At 43.7% G+C, this 14,152-nt stretch overlaps 1 protein-coding gene and 1 long non-coding RNA gene across 2 annotated transcripts in view; one reads left to right on the forward strand and one right to left on the reverse strand.

Moving 5' to 3' along the window:
* Positions 1-12,486: 12,486 nt before the first annotated feature.
* LOC136620349 (uncharacterized) lies at positions 12,487-13,838 on the reverse strand. Its single transcript, XR_010791137.1, has 2 exons — positions 13,417-13,838; positions 12,487-12,865 (listed from the first exon to the last, which is right to left on the reverse strand). It is a non-coding gene; the product is annotated as an uncharacterized lncRNA (long non-coding RNA).
* Positions 13,776-14,152, forward strand: part of PROX1 (prospero homeobox 1) — a 94,195-nt gene continuing 93,818 nt past the window's right edge. The window contains exon 1 of the mRNA XM_066595061.1: positions 13,776-14,066. The gene's annotated coding sequence lies outside the window, so the exon portion shown is untranslated. The remainder of the gene's footprint in view (positions 14,067-14,152) is intronic.

Genomic DNA, 14,152 nt, shown 5'->3' on the forward strand with positions numbered 1-14,152 from the left:
TGACAATGATATTCTTCATTTAGCGTGCTGCGCTATTCTTGTCGGCAAGCCCGGCACTAAGCGTCGTAACGCAGAATCTAAAAGGGCAAAATTGATGTTTTTTATTCTGATTATTTTTTGGAACATTTCTGGAGCGGATGCAGGTTCACATCTGTGTTCAGGGCGCTGTTCAAGGCCTCCAACGCAGATCTGTTCAAAAGGGCAAAAAAAGGGCTTCTACCCACTAGCTGTTTTTTTAACGCTGCGATATCGCTGCATTTTTATCAATGGGACTTTTTAATGTTAAAATCGCATCACACAAAAATGGCCGGTTTGTGCTTTTGCGATTTTTGTGCGATGCGATTTTAACATTAGAAAGTCCCATTGAAAAAAATGCAGCGATATCCCAGCGTAAAAAAAAAACGCTATTGGGTGGAAGCCCTAACACACCATGCTGCACTGTCTTGTCCGGAAAACACCAGACAGCATAATGGAAGTCCCATGGACCCAATTGGAATATGTTCACACGGGAAGAATCTGTATACATTGGATACTGTTGGACATTTGTTGCTGGATTCTCAGCTTTTTTTCTCCATGGAAAATCTGTGGAAAATTGCTCTCCAGATTTGCAGCTCCGGTTGTGGATTTACAGGACCTTTCACGCAGGTGGAATAATTCTGCAACAAGCTGAGAAATTTGCAAAAAATTCCATACTAAAGTCCATATCTAACGTGGATTTTGAATGCGGAATTGTTAATCATTTCTTTCCGGTGGTAATTTCGTATCAATAACCACATTCAGGCGTGCAGATTTTGGTGCGGTTTTCTGCAGTGTGTTGTGGACCAATTCTTTTCTGAAAGGTCCCTACTGTGGATTATGGTGCAGATTTCAGCCTTTCCATTGAAGTCTATGGTAGAAATCTGCAAGTTTCCTGCAACAAATCTACTAGAATCAACATACTGCGGATTTCAATTCTTCACCGCAGGTTAATTTTCACTCTGATATCGGCCGGTTTCACACTGCCAAGAAACTTCCGTGAGATTTGTGTGTTGCGGGATGTAGGGCTCTTGCATGCCATGCGATTGCGATGAGAGGTTTTCCTATTGAACTCAATGCGAGGCGGTTTTGCCTGAAAATTGCTTCGCATCCATGGGTAAATGGCACGCTCACGAGTGCGATATCAGGTTGAGCTTCTCGGCACGGTATCGCGTTGGCCCGTGTATACAGAGCCTCAGTGCAGATTTTTGTGCAGCATGTGGATGAGATTTTGAAAATGTCATCCACATTGTTGCCACTGTAAACGTTAAGGATTCTCCATGCTGAAACTCGACACGGAAAATGTAGGACTAATTTACTGTGTGAACAAGGCCTACAGTCTCATGGGGTCCGTTCTGTTTGTTTCTATCAGGCCGCTTCCACACGGACGACAGCGATATCGTTACTCTGTACACATCATTTTGTAGCGTCAGTGATGCTTTTTAGTTCGGAAAACTTTAGCATTGAGTCGCTGCTACCCTTGATTTAAAATCGCATGATTTTATAGCGAGAACGTTAATAGGATGTTAAAATTGCTCAAACGAAAATCGCAAGTTGGTGCTGTGCGATGCAATAAACAAGGAGGCTCTATAGAAAACATGGGCTACTAAACAGCAAATCGCAGCTGTAAGGCCGCGCTCACACGGGTATAAAATCTCACTACGAAATCATTGCTGCGTTTTGTAGCCTGAAAGAATCCATTGGAAACCACGGGCTTCACATATATGCACTTTGCAACGATGATTTTGTAGCCTGTGTGAACGAGGTCTTAAAGCCTTGTTCGCAGGGGCAACAGAGTGGCACCATTTTCTCGCGATGCTGCAATGCTACAAATCGCATGTATGTGAAGTGCATGCTTTTTTATGGGTTCCTTCACATTTGCAATGTTTTGTAGTATTCTACATTGCGATTCAAAAACCTTGCGGGTTCGGCGATATGCCCACGACTTGTGAGGTTTTGTAGCCCATGTCTCCTCATGGAGCCTTCCTCTCTATTGCATTGCATCTCACGAAAACGCGGTTTTCATGCAATGCAATGCAACTTTAACAGTAGAAAATTCTGTCAAAACCCTAAAATAAGCCCTAGCTGCAGGAAAAAAATTAAAAATAACACATACATCACCTAAGAGGTGCTGTCTGGCTCCGCTGCATCTTCTCCCCGACCCCCGGCACTAGTCTTCAGCATCTCTTCTGGCCAAGAATTGAAAAATCCCGGAGTGCTGGCACTGATTGGCTTAGCATTACAGCACTGAGCCAATCAGAGGCAGCGCTCCCTGGAGGCAGGGATTTTTCAATTCTCGGCCAGAAGAGATGATGAAGACCAGTGCTGGGGACTGCTTCTTAGGTGATGTATTTTTTTTTTTGGTATCCCGCGGCGGGAGCAGGAGGCGGCAGACAGATAGGCTAACTGCGGAGAATTGCGGCAAATCACAGCATGCTGCGATTTGCCGTCCGCGAGCTGAGAATCGCAATGATTCTTCGCTCATGGACAGGGGTCTGTACTCTCCATAGCAACGCTATGGGAGCGCAATTTAAACTCGCCCGTGGACAGGCAGCCTTATTTTCGGTGTAGAGCTTATATTTCAAGCCCTACCCCCAAAAATCCTCGCAAGTGGTGCTACAAAGTCGCTCGCATTTGCTGGAGGCGGAGTATTCAAAGCCCCGTTACCATGAAGAGAATGTTGTCAGCACGGAGGACACTACCGAAAATCAGGGTAGAGCTTATTATTGCTGTAGGTCAGGCAAACAAGGTACATTAATTGCCCATTTCAATGAATGGGAGCATGGTTGCGTGCAGTAAAACAAGCACACGTGCGCACAAATGTGCCTACGCTCTTGTGACATCGGCCTTGAAGTAGATTTCCAAGATAATCTTTTTCTTGAGCTGCCCATGCTTAAAGATAATAAAAGATGCTATACTCACCCGTCCTGGGTATCCCAGACCCAGCGACGCACCCCCATCCTCGCCACCAGGTCTGTTTACAACCTGCAGAATCACCTGCTGCTGCAGCCAATTACAGACCTCCACAGTCGATGAGGTTTATGATTGGCCGGAGGAGCCTGTAACATGCTGTGAACAGACGGATTGCAGTATGTCAGCTGAGTGCAAACAGGGAGCAAGGAGTTGTAGTGCGGAAGTTGCCTCATTCATTATTTTTTTTATTGATTAACACCGCAAACTAATTAGGCTGCCTCACCTGTTTAAACATGGTTCGGTTGTTCCGCGCCACTGCAAACAGGCCCAGCAGCGCATAAAAGTACAGTTAGGCCCAATGTCCACGGGCAGACCTGATTTGCGGAATCGGCGAGGGTAACCCGCGCAGAAGATCCACAAATAAAGCCGTCCATAGGGAAGCTTGGGCGTCCGCAGCTGAATTAAAGTATGCAGATTTGTTTTATGGACCTTTTGGTCTGCAAAACAAATCGCAGCATGCTCTATTACAGTGCGGTTCCTGCACGGACAGCTTCCTTTGACTTTTTTATGTAAGTGCAATAAGAATTTTTCATTTTTCCTATTGATATAGAATGCAATTTTCACGCACATGAAAAACACAAGAGAAAAATCGCATGTACTGCGATGCATTTTTCTTGCAAAAAATAAAAATCACATGTTTAAGATTGCGCTGTCTGAGGTTCTCGAACCAATATCGCAATAGCGTGCAATACGATCTGCATGCAAGTGTGATGCAATTTTAAAACTACTAACGACCAATTCACAGCTAGTATGTGAGTGCTTCTCATGCTCCGCCCCCTGGTAATGTCATCAAAGGTCCTACAACATATATAAAACACAGAGCCTGACCGACAGAAGAACAACACAGTTAAGGCTCTTGGAAGGGGAGGACAAAAATAACACAATGAGAATACAACTAGACCGTTATTATCTCAGACACAACTCAACAGTCCTGACAGAAGACACCGACCTACATCCACCACAGAGATCCAGTGGGCTAAATACCTGTGGTGATGTCACTGTTGTGGGAGGCAGTTTTGTAAAAAGTACTGTATACTAGATAAGCCGACAGCAGCCATCAGGACCTGTGATGATGTCACCGTCATGTGATCACCTTCATGTGTGGAGTCAGGGATCACATGACCAGGGCTAATCACTGTATCCAGGAGTCTGGTGATGTGTGGAATAGCAGAGCTGTGTGTTTAATGTGTGGGAATCAAGATGGATGTAGTAGAGCTGTGTGTGTAATGTGTAGGGATCATAATGGATGTACCATGTAGCAGAGCTGTGTGGCACATTGTTCCACCAGAAACACTGGTACTATAATTTCATAAAAATTACTAGTTAACATTATAAGGCCTTATGTACATGACTGTATATAAGCCGCTATTTAGCTGCATCCAAAAATTGGGCAACATCACCACCATCTAAAGCATTGGATTCCAATGTATTCATTCATATAAGCGATTTTTGGCCACGTAAATAATTGCGCTAGCAAAAATAGCACATTGGTCGCGGGTTTTATATGCTGTGTCCAAAGATAGGTCTGCTATCTTTGTCTGAGATACGCTGGAAGCTCCCATAGAGTCATATAGGAGCTGAAAAAAAGGGTGGGGGAGGGAGTTTAGCTACGTCCAAAGTTTGAAAAAGGAGACCGGCGCCGCTATTTAAGCAGTCATTCTGCCGATCGAGGGATTTCCACGCTGCCGCGCGGGGGGGGGTTGATGATACGCAGTAGCTGTCCATGTGAACTGCAGAAAATATGTGGCTAAAGATCGGTTATTCTTCATTCATGCAATTTAACGGCATGTACGGGCGTCCGTAATAAGTGCATACGGCTGTGTTAAAGAGCCCTAAGTATTAGAGCAGCATGCAATTTTTTTTCATGCATGTGAAAACTTGTGTGAAAGTCACATATACAGCGGTGCAATATGATGCGATTTTCTCACAGACCCATTGCACATTTTCACAAGTGCGAAACCAGTTCGAGTTTTGCAGACTAAGCGTGCATTCACACGACCGTATATCGGCTGGGTTTTCACGCCCAGCCGATATACGGCGCCTCTCTCTGAAGGGGTGGAGGCGGGCCTGGCTGGGTGCAGTGCACTGAGCTCCCGCCCCCTCTCCGCCCCTTGCCATCTTTTATTGCAAATAGTGGCAAGGGGCAGAGAGTTGGTGAGAGCTCAGTGCACTTGATCCCAGCCAGGCCCTCCTCCTCCCTTTGCAGAGAGGGACGGCGTATATCGACCGGGCGTGAAAACCCGACCGATATACGCCTGTCTGAATAAGCCCTAATATTGTACTCACCCCTGTAAATTAATTATAGTTATTAATCAGAGAAGGAATTAATATCAGGGATTATGGATCATCTGAAGGTGCGAACAGTGAGTGTACCGCGAACCCGATGCGTTATCGCATACCTGCAAAGCTAATCATTTGTCGTATATCATGTTTGGTATCCAAAAGTAGATAAATTATGATATGAAACATGGCGGCCAGATCTCCCCTGTTGGAGCGCCTCCTGGGAAATAGAGCTGAAATGTTAGAATGGGTTCCCAGAAGATCTGCGCATATACTTACCCCGCCCATCGGTGATGTAAAAAGGAGCATGCTGGAAGTGTAACTCAAAGGAGGCTTTAAAACTAAGGGGGGCCCTCGCGCCCCAAGACTTCATAGACTCATCTTTTCTATTATATTATCCCCTTCTGTAAACGTCTCCTTTTGTATATTTTATCTAATCGCCGCTAACCCTTCTTGCACAAAAGCTTAAAACATTATTAGTCGATCTTGAATGCTTCAAGGGATCTATAACCCTGTAGTGTGTTAGTCGTGTCGGCTGGTGGAAACCAGGTGGCTGACCTACCTGTGGGATACGGTCAGTGGTGGCCGCGAGGGGTGTTGGGTGCGGTGCAGGGTGTGATTTGGTCTCCATCTTTCACAAGTTCAGGATTCGGGAACCCCTGGGTGCCGTATGTCACAGGTTGCTGACCGGTGGACCCGTAAACCCTGTATCCATAATAATGGCCTTAAAGAGATTTTCTCATCTTGGACATTTATGACATATGCACACCTCTGGAATCTGCATTTACATGGAGAACAGTGGGGTTACGACCTTTGGCACCACCGCTGATCCTGAGAATGAAGGGACCGCAGCGTTAGTGTAGTACATTTCTTTCACAGGTTCTTTCCCTGCCCTGCGGTGCCCATGGCCAGGTACATGCGGCCCGCTGCACACCTGGGTCGTAGGGAGTGCCACTTGGCAGAAAAAAAACCTAGAAGGGGGGCAGCGTTGTGGCCCCTTTTTTTTCAGGATTGTTGGGAGTCCCAGAGGTTGGACCTCCATCAGTCGTAGACTGATGCGATATTTCGGCTGTATATCATCACTTTCGGAAATGGAAATAGCCCCTTTAAAATCAGTGCCTGGTGAAGGCTGTGTTATACATCCGGGTGCGAACAACTCCCGTATTATAGAGGAATCTCAGGGAAAGCAAAACAGAAGATGTCCGAGCAGATATTCCGATATCCTGTAACACTCCACCAGGATGGCCAAGATATACGTCTGCCTGAATATAGATCGTGTCTCTTCTATGATAGAGAGCTCTCTACTGTTAAAAAACATCAACTGCAATTGAATTGTTCTGCTGGACCGGTGGGATTATTTACTGAGATGAAGCAGGAAGCACATCGGAGTGACATTACCCACTTGCCCTTTCTGGATGGGAGGTTAGGGACGAAAAGAAGCAGCTTCCTGTGTGAAAAATGAAATAGTATTTGTGTGACAGCTCGGGTCCGACCGCCGCTGTCCATTGTCTGTCTTGTGTTGTTTTTGTACTAATTTGTCTGCACCTTTGTTGCAGCTCACCTATTCTGTACCAGCAATTCAGTGGACGGTTGGAATGAAATACACATAATATAGCAGTGCTGATTTTCCCTCCCTGCTTGCCGAACACAAAGTAGATGATTTTTGCTCCATGTAGCTGTTTGGATGTTATCAGTAGATGAAACCTACGAAGTGTCAGATCCATATGTGGGGGCTTAAACACACGACCGTGCTTACAGAGCTGTTTATGGACGTAAAAAACGCATGATATTCTTATGCATGAGAAAAGATACGACTTGCCCTATCTTTCGGCTTTTTTTTCCTCGCACGCAATTACCCATAAAAAAAAAAGACTTTTATGTTTAAGTATGTTCCGTTGCGGCGAGCGTGTTTGTGCATGCACCTGCGTGTTTTAAGCTCTAAGGCCGCATTTCACATTTCCCAGTTAATGAAGCTTTTTATTATTTTGTTGTGCTAATGGGATTTAACTAAATCGACAATAAGGGCTTCACAATACTGTATTTGTGGAAAAATCTATGCGGAGAATAAAACATGTTGATTCCAATGGGTTTATTCTCATTTCTTTTTGGTGTGCATTGGTGCACCAAAGAGCCTCGTAGCGGTCTATGGGAGGTGCGCAAATGTACATATATATATATATATACGCACGGGTATGTGCAATATTCTGTGCAAACCAGCGCACACTGGCACCTCTTTGGGCTTAAGGAAGGATTCAGACGAACGTGATTTTCACCCCTTATGCGGCCGTAATAATCACGGCCATTTAGCGGGACAAAATGAAACCATTGACTTCAGTGGTATCATTTTCACTATCGGGATTCTTGCCTGTTAATAGTACAGCTGCGAAAAGATATGTCCTGCCCGCTATACAGTAATAACTATGTGCAGAAAGATCGGACATGGCCGGTCTCCCTGCTATTTTTCAAACTCCTGTGCTACCACGTTTCCCAGAAAATAAGACCCTGTCTTATATTAATTTTTGCCCCGAAAGAGGTGCTAGGTCTTATTTGGGGGGGGGGGGGGTCTTATACTTACCTTATTGGCCAATCAATGCTGTGGCTCAGCCAATTCATAAATCTCACCTCCACAAGCCGATGGCTGTGATTGGTTCTTCAACCAATGCTTAGCCAATCAATGCATTGCTCGAAAACCAATCAGAGCCATCACTTCCTGGAGGTGAGATTTATGAATACCGTAGTCAGGAAGTGATCTTCTGTGAGCGGCCGAGAACTGCAAGAAGAGCTCCGGAGAGCAGCAGGAGGGGTCTGCTAGGTAGTGTATTTCTTTTTTTTTAATGTAATGCAGCTAGGGTTTATTTTCGGTGTAGGGCTTATATTTTAAGCCTTCTTGTAAATCCTAAAAAACAGGGTAGGGCTTCTTTTCAGGGCAAGTCTTATTTTTAGGGAAGCAGGGTATGCCACAGAGTTTGAAAAGCTGACGAGGTTAAAAAAAACCTTGTTCAGGCCCAACTACTCTCTATACCAGCCGCCTGAGACCGCCCTAGTAGTAATTTAAATCAGTATCACCCTCGCCCATTTGAAATAACCATGCCTGCGTAAATTTGAACAGTTTGTGCGCAGGTGCAAAGTAGCCTCATTCACTGTGCAAGACGGCTGTGCAGGATCAGGTGTACAGTACTCCCTCGTCTATCCCTGGAACGTAACCCCCGCGATACGAGAAAATCAGCGAAGTAGCAGCGTTATATTTACACAAATGAATCTGTTGGGTGGACTGCCAAACAGTCGCAAAAGTGAATAAACAAACTGATGCTGCGATCAGCGAGCCAGTCAGCACCCAGGATACAGTACACATTCCATCAGCCAATGGTGGGCCGTGTATAATGTCACGTTGGCAAGCGCTAATGACGTACTGTATTTCCTGTATCTACCGCAATCCACGATCTAGCGAAAAACTCTGCGAAAACAGAATTATGCATGGTCTATCTAAAGTCGCAGTATAGCGAGGGATGCCCGTCTGAAGCCACCCCAAGCCTAATGGGTTCACTATACGTTCTGCATTACATGCATATTTTGTATGTGCGGAATACTTTGTATTGATATGTTCAGATGAGCTTATTTTTAATACATGTCGGTAATCATAGCCAAAAAAATGCAGCAAATATTCACTGTGTTTTCATGCATGTTGGCAGTGGTTAGAAAAATAGTGAACTCAATTGGGCGTTCTTCCCTTAATTTTTTTGAGCGCGTGAAAAAAAACCAATTCAAATGCAGGAACGTGCGCAAAAAACCTCATGCATCAAATATGCAGATATATACACAGTAAAAATGCTGCTTATTTCACAGACTGAAATATGCAAACAGCCATGTGAATGAGCCGTTAGCCTTATACACCCTTAGCACGGCTAAACCACGGACATATGCGCAAAAAAGCACTCGTTAAAGCGCCAGTTTGTGCTGTGACCATCACACTTTTATGCATGTTTTTGCGCTTTTTATTGTACTTTTTTGCACTGACAGGGACATTTCATATGGGTGTAGGACGCACCCGTCTGTGTAGCCTAATTAGTTCCAAATGGTTTCCTTTTCCTGTGAAATTGTACAGTGTAATGCACAATTCTGCTGATATCGGATGCACATTTGCGCAACCCCTACAGATTCCAGTAGGGCGTTTTGTGCACAAATGCACACTAAAATAAAACATTTTTTCTCGTGCTGGCGCAAAAGCAAAAGTGAGAATAAACCCATTGAAATCAATGGTTCTATTCTCTGCATATTGCGCACGCAAATACATCTGTGGGAAACCGCCTTTATAAAATCTTCACTTGTTCTACCTCTCTAAAGAAATGGATGTGTTTGGTGGGTTCGGGTGGTCCCCCTCATCTGCAGGAGAACAGGGATTTTGAGCCCCTTCATTCTCAGTAATGTTAGGTGGGACAGAAGGTTAGGGATACATGCCACCTTGAAGACTGCAGTGTGGCACGGCGACTTCGCATCTAATGATTGTCAGTGGGGTAGCATTGCCACCTCTGACCCACGGTGACACAACAGTCACAAAGAATCCAAGACTGTTGGATTTTTGATCACAAGTCGCATGCAGCATTGAAATCATAGACTGCAGTGCGAGTTGCATGCAAATGCGACCGGTCTGCAGTTTGTGTTTTAAAACAGCCACGCGGCAGCAAGTCACAGACAAGCTGCACAGATTTTCCAACAAAGTTGCCGTGGAGCCCAAGCCTGAAGGTAAAAAGGGCTGTTATAAGACACCCCCTGTAAAGCTTTCCATGAGACCGGCCCTCAGGGTATTATGGAGAAAAGTCCAAGGCGCCAGAGTAGCCAAAAATGAAATGCAATCTATATTTATCTCATCTTTTAAAAATGCAATCGCGCAGGCCTAAGGTGAGCCCGAGCAAGCATGGCAGAGGACCTGTGAGGCTGAAATGTGCAATACTAGGTGTTATTAACGGCTGAGAGAAATGAGGACTGCGTTTTACTTTAGGATCCCCCTAGTGCCTTGGACTTACCTCATATATTACTGTAGATGGTGTTTTTTGTGGAAAGACCACGCAGAGTAGCATGGAGAACGAGGGGGTATTAGTAGATCTCGGGTGTCATGCTGTGGTTGATCCCTCCGATTAATCAAGCTTATTTAATTGAGGAACCCATCGTATCGATGGCATGGATGCCCATAGACTGCGGGCGCTCTTCGTCCCCCGACTTATAGAATTAGAGGCTGTAAAGCAAGCAGCCCTTTACCGCACACTTTTTGCTGTTTATTTTTTTTTCTAAATTCTCAGTCACAAGAGTTTGGGGATGTGAAATCTATTAAATATCGAAAAATGTTAGTATTGAACATACAGAATTACTATTGCCACCCAATGGACAGAAAGTACTTCATATTATAGATGAAGGATTGTAAAACAAGCAGAGTGCTGCAAGTCTCTATTGATGGATCCTGTGATAATAGATAGATAGATATGAGATAGATAAATGATAGAGAGATAGATAGATAGATATGAGATAGATAAATGATAGAGAGATATGAGATAGATAGATAGATGATAGATAGATAGGAGATAGATAGAGAGATAGATAGATTGATAAATAGATAGATAGATAGGAGATAGATAGGAGATAGATAGATAGATATATGAGATAGATAGATAGATATATGAGATAGATAGATAGATATGAGATAGATAGATAGATAGATAGATAGGAGATAGATAGATAGATAGATAGATAGGAGATAGATATGATAGATAGATAGGAGATAGATAGATAGGAGATAGATGATAGATAGGAGATAGATGGATAGAACACTATGACATGGAACTTTTTAGGTCTGGAGGTTGACCATGAACACTTTACCATTAAGATCTGGTTATATTACTGTATATACTTATAGGGATGGGCCACAAAACAAAATGAAGCTTTTAAGAAAAGTAGTTTGGGAATTACTTTTTACTTTTTTTGGTCAATGTCTCTTTTGAACCATAATTAATTGTTCTGATATTTTACAATTTTTCCACAATATCAGCGCAGTGTGAGATTCTAGCATCCAAATGGCCAGTTGCAGTGAAGCCTTAGAGACTGGACCTGCGAGAGTATCCTGAGAGCGGCTCGGAGCGCCCGCTGCAGTGTTCATCTCCCGCCGTTCATTAGTATATTGCACAGATCAGCATTATCACTGCTAACACTTGTTTGTGTCTTCCCTCAGAAACTCGCCTTCAACTGCTGTGTAAAATAGGATTTGGAAAGACGTTCTCCTGAGGTAACCATCAGAAATTCTAAGTTTCCTCGCCACGATTCGTTGGTTCGATGATTTGAACCGTATTTCGTTATGTCAGACAACGGTTTAATGAAAGTAGTAGTACCGGTCAAAAGGCTGCGGCTAATTTGTGGGGTGAAATAGAGAACTTCTCTCTGTAATGATTTTTATTAATGCTGCACGTTTCCACACCGTTAGGAGTTAATGGGTCATGTGACGGCTTGACAATATTTACTAGAAAACATTAACCCTTTCACTAGTCTGAAGTTGATGACACTGGAATAGGAGCGCCTGCATTCTTTGCAGCGACATAGTACTATGTTATATGCATAAAGTGGATGGAACAATCTGTCCGCCCTCCCCCGCTATCCCTTGCACTTACAACTCCTGTATTAATATACATATAAATACATTTGTTGTTCCTCAGCCAAATAACATGCATTTCCCAGACACATAACTTCGTCATCAGTTGATCCTTTTCTTAGTTGGTAATTGACGCTGTGAGCATCACAAAACTTGGGGAATGTCAAATATTATTAGAGGGAGATGTCGCCTGGAGGTTGTATGAAGCTTCATGACAGTTTGTAAACTCATGTTTAGGTTCATAAAGAAGGTTCTGCAGAAATGGGAATGGTATTCATATATGCACCCAAGTGGTTCATTTTCACACTGCCTCTTACATACATATGTAGCTATTAAAGGGACAAAATGTATATAAAATAAAGCGGAAAACCCTGGTGGATACTAAAGTAATGCAAACGTATTTGCCTTAAAACAGAGAAGCAACGTTACATGTTAGAACTTTAGTTTAAAACAACCTTATTGGAACAAAGAACCAGATACTAAGTGATAAAACTTCCAGCACAAGCCCCATCTAAAAAACTCATTTCTTTTAACTCTCCATGTGCCACCTTGCTTCCTTTAGCAGCCAGTCATCGCTTCTACACGCCTTTATGTTTTAATTTACTTTATTAAACGACTAGAGAACAGCAAAAGATACTAAAGCTTACAAAGGTAAAGAGCGTCCCGGATATGACGGTCATTCTAAAACCCCAGTTATTTACAGACTTTTTCCCCCCAAATAAAATGTAGCAGCCAAGTATTTAAGTGTCGACATATCTGACGTGAAACACAGACTGGTGATTACCATGTAACCTCTTTCACTTCAAGCCCCAGACAGCAGTATCAGTGATACAAGAGAAGACACTTGTCATATTCTACATATCAGCATCATTCTCTACGATTTTCCTTCAGATTCCTCCAGTAACTCAATAGATCAGATATTACACGGTAATTGCTAGATCAGGAGCGGTCGCTGTCTGCTGGGTCCTGTGAAGCAGAATGAGAGATGTCAGTTGTGGTTAGGCAATGAGCGGCTGGAGAGATGACAGCGTAGTGATCCTTACAAGCCTTGTTATATATACGGTGCTGCCTTACCGCTCCCCCTCTATCACCAGAGAGATGCATAAAGTGCAAAAGAAAGTCCTCCTAACAGCTACTGAGATAAGGGCTGACAATATATTATTCACCGTAGACCTTGATATTCCAGATAATCTTACGTATAATAAGATCTGCCACCTAAACCTCTCGGACCGAACCCCCTCCTTCATCGTAGAACATCACCCGTCTGCGAGTTTAATTGTTTGTGTCAAAATATGAATTGCGTTCCTATAATATCACTAAAGGTCTCTATTATAATAACATACAGATCATATAACGTCTGTGACCTCTATTGTGTGATTATAGAATTTCTACGGTGAAGGTAAACGAAAGCGTTATCGCCATAGATTGTTTGCTGTGGGGGGGTAATGTGACTAATAACCCAAGAAGAAGGCGACAACAAATGTGCAACTATGATCAGCATCGACATTCACACAAACCTCTGATGAAGTTTGTTCTCCACGAGTATTCAAGTTCGCCTCGATAGCAAGGCGCTTCAAAATCGCCATCTGATACGGCGACATCCTAAAAAGCGTGATTTATTAAAATCAATCCTTTCTGCCGACAACAAGGCTTGGCTCAGACTCATCCTGCTCTTCTGTCCCCATCTGAATTCCCCCTTTTTTTTCTTCTTCTCCAAGTTGACTGTCCCACCTTGCATCTGAAGTTGTCTCCTGATTGGTGTGCTCCCCCTCCCTTACGTCACTCAGAATGTGACGTTCAGTCTTCCTGTTTCCTCCAGCTGTGTCTTAAAGTAAATCTTGTTGTAGCGCGGAGCCTCAGCTGAGCTGTGCCTGCAGAACTAATACAATTACAGCCAGCCAAAGGAGAGAGCAGCACAAAAGATCTCTCCTCGCTCTCCCTGCTTCTCTGCACTCAGCCTCCTGCTTGTTCTCTGTCAGGTTCACACACACACACACACACGCGCACACACACACACTCACACACATACGTACTCACTCTGTCCTTTAGTCATTCACACACACACCAACATTCTCCCTCCCTTGTCAAATTGTACTATTCATCAGCAGATAGCCCGGGCTCCTTGCTTTTCACCGGCACACAGGATCAGTTTCATCGCTTTCACTCAGTAAGTATATAACCCTTCTGCCACTGGCTTATCCCAAAATAACTTTTGAGCACTAGATCCTTAAGGATTTTACTATCAGAATAATT

Source organism: Eleutherodactylus coqui, chromosome 3 (assembly GCF_035609145.1).
Source record: "Eleutherodactylus coqui strain aEleCoq1 chromosome 3, aEleCoq1.hap1, whole genome shotgun sequence".
NCBI classification, from domain to species: domain Eukaryota; kingdom Metazoa; phylum Chordata; class Amphibia; order Anura; family Eleutherodactylidae; genus Eleutherodactylus; species Eleutherodactylus coqui.